A 6,350-nucleotide genomic window follows, 5' to 3' on the forward strand; every position below is an offset into this window, starting at 1 on the left:
AATGGATAAAGAAGATGTGGCACATATATACAATGGAATATTACTCAGCCATAAAAAGAAACGAAATTGAGTTATTTGTAGTGAGGTGGATGGACCTAGAGTCTGTCATACAGAGTGAAGTAAAACAGAAAGAGGAAAACAAATACTGTATGCTAACACATACATATGGAATCTGAAAAGAAAAAATAAATGGTTCTGAAGAACCTAGGTGCAGAACAGGAATAAAGACGCAGACGTAGAGAATGGACTTGAGGACATGGGGAGTTTTTACTCCAACAAAGATATTTTTAAAAATAGAAAAGAATGCCTATGAAATCTGAATAATCATACGCAATACATCTGTTAGTTTTTTTTTGTTATTTGTTTGTTTTTGTTTTTGTTTTTTTTTTTGCGGTACGCGGGCCTCTCACTGCTGTGGCCTCTCCCGCTGCGGAGCACAGGCTCCGGACGCGCAGGCCCAGCGGCCATGGCTCACGGGCCCAGCCGCTCCGCGGCACGTGGGATCCTCCCGGACCGGGGCACGAACCCGTGCTCCCCGCAGCGGCCGGCGGATTCTCAACCACTGCGCCACCAGGGAAGCCCCCCCATCTGTTAGTTTTAAAACATGATTAGATAATGAAAATTGTACATGGTAATCATAAATTAAAACAATTACAAATAAAACAGAATACACTTATTGCTTAAATTGCTGAAGTTTATACTTAGAAATTGCTTTTGGTGGCATCAATATTTGCAAACAAAGATATTTTTAAAAAAAGGAAAGAATGCCTATGAAATCTGAATAATCATACGCAATACATCTGTTAGTTTTTTTTTGTTATTTGTTTGTTTGTTTGTTTGTTTGTTTTTTGCGGTACGCGGGCCTCTCACTGCTGTGGCCTCTCCCGCTGCGGAGCACAGGCTCCGGACGCGCAGGCCCAGCGGCCATGGCTCACGGGCCCAGCCGCTCCGCGGCACGTGGGATCCTCCCGGACCAGGGCACAAACCCATGCTCCCCGCAGCGGCAGGCGGATTCTCAACCACTGTGCCACCAGGGAAGCCCCCCCATCTGTTAGTTTTAAAACATGATTAGATAATGAAAATTGTACATGGTAGTCATAAATTAAAACAATTACAAATAAAACAGAATACACTTATTGCTGAAGTTTATACTTAGAAATTGCTTTTGGTGGCATCAATATTTGCACTGCCGGCAGATTCACCTTTGCTGCCACAGGTTGCAAGGCACCATTTCAGATGGTTTTAATAACATGCACAGTTACTTCTCCTCTGCAACCACATGACCTCCTGCACATTTGCACCCATGACCGTGGTGATGTACCTTGAGCGTGTGTCTCTCTCTCCCTCTGACCCCTCGACAATAAGGAGGCCTTGCCTTAGTCGCTTTTGTAAACTCCCACCACGCTACGCCTAGCACAGGGCCTGACACTTACTGGAATCAGCAAGTATTTATTGAATGAAATTGGACTAATACAGGATTGGTACTCTGTTTAGTTAGAGGACTGCTGTCCTCCATTGCTGCTCACTTGACCCTCTAACCCCACTTCCCTTAATGTCTGTGGCGGCTCACTCCTGAATTTTCCGTGTGAGGCCCTTGAACACTAGAATGTTAGAGCCCAGGCGGATCAAGGGGCTCTTCTCATATAACCCCCTTGTCTTAGTCCGTTCAGGCAGCTTTAACAAAATACCACAGGCTAGGTGGCTCACCAACCACAGACGTTTATTGCTCACAGCTCTGGATGTCCAAGGTCAAGTAGCGACACGGTCAGACTCACCTCGGGTCCCCTTCCAGGTGGCAGACTACTCGCTGTGTCCTCACGTGGTGCAAGTGGTGAGGGAGCTCTGTCAGCCCTCTTCTGTAAGGGTGCTGCTAATCACATTCCTCATCACCTCCTGAGGCTCCACCTGCTAACACCATCACCTTCGGTGTTAGGTTTCCCATATATGAATTTGGGGGTGGAGACAAATATTCAGACCATAGCAGCCCTCATTTTATAGGTACAAACCCCATTAGGTGAAGGGACCAAAGGAAGGTCACAGGTTCCCTTCAACTTGCCGTTTAAGCTTTTGACTTTGCTAAACAAGCTTCCACAGGAAAATTGGAGACCTAGCTTTTCATTTTAGACTTTATGTTAACTAGCTGTACGACTGGGGCACTTCCTCTCTTTTTAAAAAAATCCTTAGTCACAAACCAGTGACTTGTGAGTGGAATTTGGTCTGTAGTCTTCTTTTTTTCTTTTTTTTTTTTAATCTTGAATTTTAATGCTTTTCAAAAGGCATCTGCTTTGCAGTTGGCTGTAGTCTCCATACCTCCCCGTTGCTCCAGACCAGCACTGTCTCTTAGAAATATAATGTAAATCACAAACTGAGTTACACAAGTAATTTAAAGTTTTCTAGCATCCCCATTAAAAACATTAAGAAGAAACCAGAGCAATTAACTTTAATCGTTTATTTAACCCAATATATCCAAAGTATTTTCATGTCAACATATAATTAATATAAAGCTTATTAGTGAGCTATTTACATTTGTTTCTTCTTCTATGCCTTTGAAAAACTTTGTATTTTCTACTTACAGCGCCTCTCCATTTGAACTAGCCGCATACTGAGTGTTCAGTTGCCACCTGTGTCCAGTGGTTGCGGAACTGGACAGTCCAGTTCTAGATCCTTCTCACTTAACCCATTTACTGTCCTTACTGCCTCGGAAGGCATTTGAACCTGAAAGCCCTGGATGAGAGGTTCATATAAGGTTCTTTCTGCTCTGACATCCTGTCATCCTCTTGTCAGGGTGAATTTCTCAGTTAAATTAGTCTAGAACCTCCATAGTTGTGTCACCAAATTAGAGCTCAGCAGCAGCTACAGTGTTTGAGCAGGAACCAGAAAGAGCCTGTCAGCTTTGCAGGGTCGGAGTTTTGGCCCCGAGCTGAGTGGGCTTGTAGCTGGTTCCTCCTTTGTTCTGGCCCAGGCACAGCGGCCTGTTGCCATGATGAGCAGCCCCGAGAGCAAGCCCCAGCATCTCACCCTCTGTAGCAGCGCCCACAGAGGCCTCTGCCTCCACCCACAGCAAGAAGCTTCCCTCACGTGTGCCTTCTGTGGATCTCTGCTGGCTCCAAAGCTCATGTCAGACCCTCTTAGCCATTTGCTGTAGTCAGCCTGGCAGGGAAGGGCTAAGTGGGAGCTTCCAGAGCCTGCAGAAGCCTTCTCACTGCCCCTCCTGCCGGTGGCTCCCAACAAGGTGACAAAGAATGTGTTTTTTAAACCACCGCACAGAACTATTATTTCCTGTGAATTCTCTGAATTTCCAGCTCCAGAATTGGCTGGAAAGAGAACCTCATTTAAGCTGCCCAAGCAGGAGAAGGCTGTGAATCAGAAGACATCTTGCCAGAGGCAACTGGAGATGCTTCACTGGAAGTTTATCTCTTAGTAGTGACACTCTATTTCCAAGCTCATCCATTCAAGTGAAAAACAGTATGCTTTTCCTCCTTGTGCTAATCTGTACCCAGAACACTTCGTAATGAATGATGATTTTTTTTTTCCTTCTAAACAACAGAGAGACTTCTATTTGTAAAGATGATCACTATGAAAATGTCAAAGGTGTCTGTTCAAACCTGGTACTTATAAAATATCTTCATAAGGAAGAGTTCTAGATGATTAAACTACTTCCGCATTAAGACAGTACAACCTATAAGAACACTTGTGATATGGATTCAAACATTGTTTTACATGATTAGATGTCGGTAAGGCCATGCTTCTTAAGCTTGCATCTACGTAGGAATCACCTGGGGGTCTTGTTAAAACGAATGCAGGTGTGGATTCGGCAGGTCTGGGATGGGGCCTGAGATTGGGCATTTTTAACCAGCTCCCAGGTGAGACCCAGGTTTCGAGGCTATGAGGACTTTGTCTGGACCTCGGATGAACGGTCACAGTTCAAGAGAAAAGAATCCGATTATGTGGCTGTTGGTTTTCCTGGGAGAGAGACAAGAACTGAGCTGACTTGGGAAGCTATGACTTGAATGTTTGTGAGCTAAATCGCTAAGATTCAGTAAAATAGCAGGAAATGAGGGAGTTTAGAGAAGGGAGAAAGGGAGCCACACCGAATAGCTTCCTGTTTCCTAATTCATTATTAGGAGTCCACTATTTTGTTTGCTGGTTGTGATGACCAGGAAAATACTCAGCTGAACCAAGTTCTATCCCAGCTGGACAAGATGGAGATCTTGCAGAGTTAATTTAATGAATTTTTTTCTGGATCCTAAAATTGTTGTTATATGTAAGAACATGTAGATTAAAAGAACACGTAAAATTGTATGTGTGTGTGTTTATGTGTACCCCATGACAAATGTTTTTGCTGTTACGTAAGTGAGAAAAATCTTGTCTTTGGAATGAGCTCCACGCTGTGCTTTGGGACCACAGGGTCAGCTTGGGGCAGGGCAGGTGGGCTGGAGAAGGGGAAGGGGCGGGAGGACAGGATGGAGCCATCATTCCCAGACAGTTCGTAGCATATTACTTTAATTTTGGTTAAAGCCCGATCTGAGAGCTGGCTTATCAACGTGCAGGAGATTGCAGTTGCAATTTGCTGGTTAGTCTCTGTTCTTTTAATGCTTTCCTGAAGTGCCATTTTGTCTCAGTAAAATGCTCCCTAAAAATACTCAAATATTTTTAGTTGGAGAGTACAAATCAGATTGAGCTGCACATTTCCCTGGTGAGCAAAAGGGATGAGTTTGTGTTCATTAACTCAAGGCCATCTGGTGCAGACACGCAGCAGCCTGTGAATCAGACGTGCATCAAACTCCAGGGATCAGAACCCGCGCCAGACCCAGTGTTTTGGAGAGTCAACGACCAGGGGGAGTAAAAGGGCTCAACTCTTTTTCCTTATTTTGAAAATCAGCTCTGCCTCGCAAAATATCAGAGCCACACCGTCTCCCCCTCATTGGCCATCTGAGCCGTCTTTGGAGGGTGCTTCCGCAGTCGAAGTCGTCGTTACCTTCCCCATCTCCCTTTGGGTCGGGGGAGGAGAACAAGAGCCTTAGCATCCCCCCCTCCACTTTGGGCCAGAACCTCGGCCTGCGCGTGCGCCCACACTCACACTCCTCACCGTGAGACAAAGAATGCGGGAGCACAGACGTGCTCAGGGTAGTTGGGAGAACTGCCCCTTGCAGACAGCCCATTCCTGGAGGAGAGAGCACATGCTTCTTGCAGCTTTACCAATAAAAAGCCACTCAGCAGCAGCCAGCTTTCTGTTTAAGCGCGCTCACCAAAATATCAGTAAGGGAAATGAAGCGCTCCGCTGATTTGTTACTGATGCCACCAGACCCCTGAATGGAGTGTTTGCAGAACACTTTCCTCCCATCTGTGTTTCCCGTATTGGAAACTGGGTCCCTGTGTTAAAACGAGTGGTCAGTGTCTCCAGCGGAGCAGCCTAGATGACTTTCCTGTGATCACATGCAGTCTTCTGGGTAGGGTCTGTTCTTTAATACTCTCCTAAGTGCCATCTTTCCAGCTCTGCAGCTCTTTTTCAGGCACCCGTGCGTGTTTGACTGAAGAAGATTAAGTAGAGGGGCTGCCCACCCGGAAGGTGTGACTAGCGACTATTCCTCTCTCAGTCTCTGCATCCGCCAGTGCCCACCCTTCTACGTTCTAAGACGCCAAGCAGGTGACAGAGTTCCATTTGGAAAATTCTTTTGACTCCCACACGGGACAATAATAAAAAGAAATAAGTAAGCAGCTATTTTCCCATGTCTTGTGACATGTCTTAGGAAACTGCATTTCAAAAATCATAAAGAAAAATGATGAGACAGAAGACTTAATTTTATTTCTTTTTCATGGGAATGCTGATATCAGCTTTATTAATTTGAACCATTTTCCAGTCTCTCAAGTTTGCTCATATGGTGATTGGTTTATGGAGAATTTCCAAAATAATCAGTGAATACGCATTTTCAGTTACATAAACCCATTTTCTGAGGCACCTTCAACCTAAGCATCTTTGTCACCTCCTCAGCCCCAGCACAGCCAACCTCTCCCTTGGGGTTTCTGACATACTCAGGAGGAGGTTTGTCACACTGTGTGTCTTTTTTTTTTTTTTTTTTTTTTAGGGTTTAAAATTTTTTATTATTTTATTTTTTAACACCTTTATTGGAGTATAATTGCTTTGCAATGTTGTGTTAGTTTCCGCTGTATAACAAAGTGAATCAGCTATATGTATACATATATCCCCATATCCCCTCCCTCTCGCTTCTCCCTCCCACCCTCCCTATCCCACCCCTCTAGGTGATCACAAAGCACTGAGCTGATCTCCCTGTGCTGTGCGGCTGCTTCCCACTAGCTATCTATTTTACATTTGGTAGTGTATATATGTC

At 44.9% G+C, this 6,350-nt stretch overlaps 1 protein-coding gene across 5 annotated transcripts in view; it reads left to right on the top strand.

The window, feature by feature from the left end:
* MSRA (methionine sulfoxide reductase A) overlaps window positions 1-6,350 on the top strand; it is a 388,589-nt gene that overhangs the window by 313,330 nt on the left and 68,909 nt on the right. The window lies entirely within an intron of this gene.

The sequence above is a fragment of the Physeter macrocephalus genome, chromosome 9, assembly GCF_002837175.3.
Source record: "Physeter macrocephalus isolate SW-GA chromosome 9, ASM283717v5, whole genome shotgun sequence".
Classification (NCBI taxonomy): domain Eukaryota; kingdom Metazoa; phylum Chordata; class Mammalia; order Artiodactyla; family Physeteridae; genus Physeter; species Physeter macrocephalus.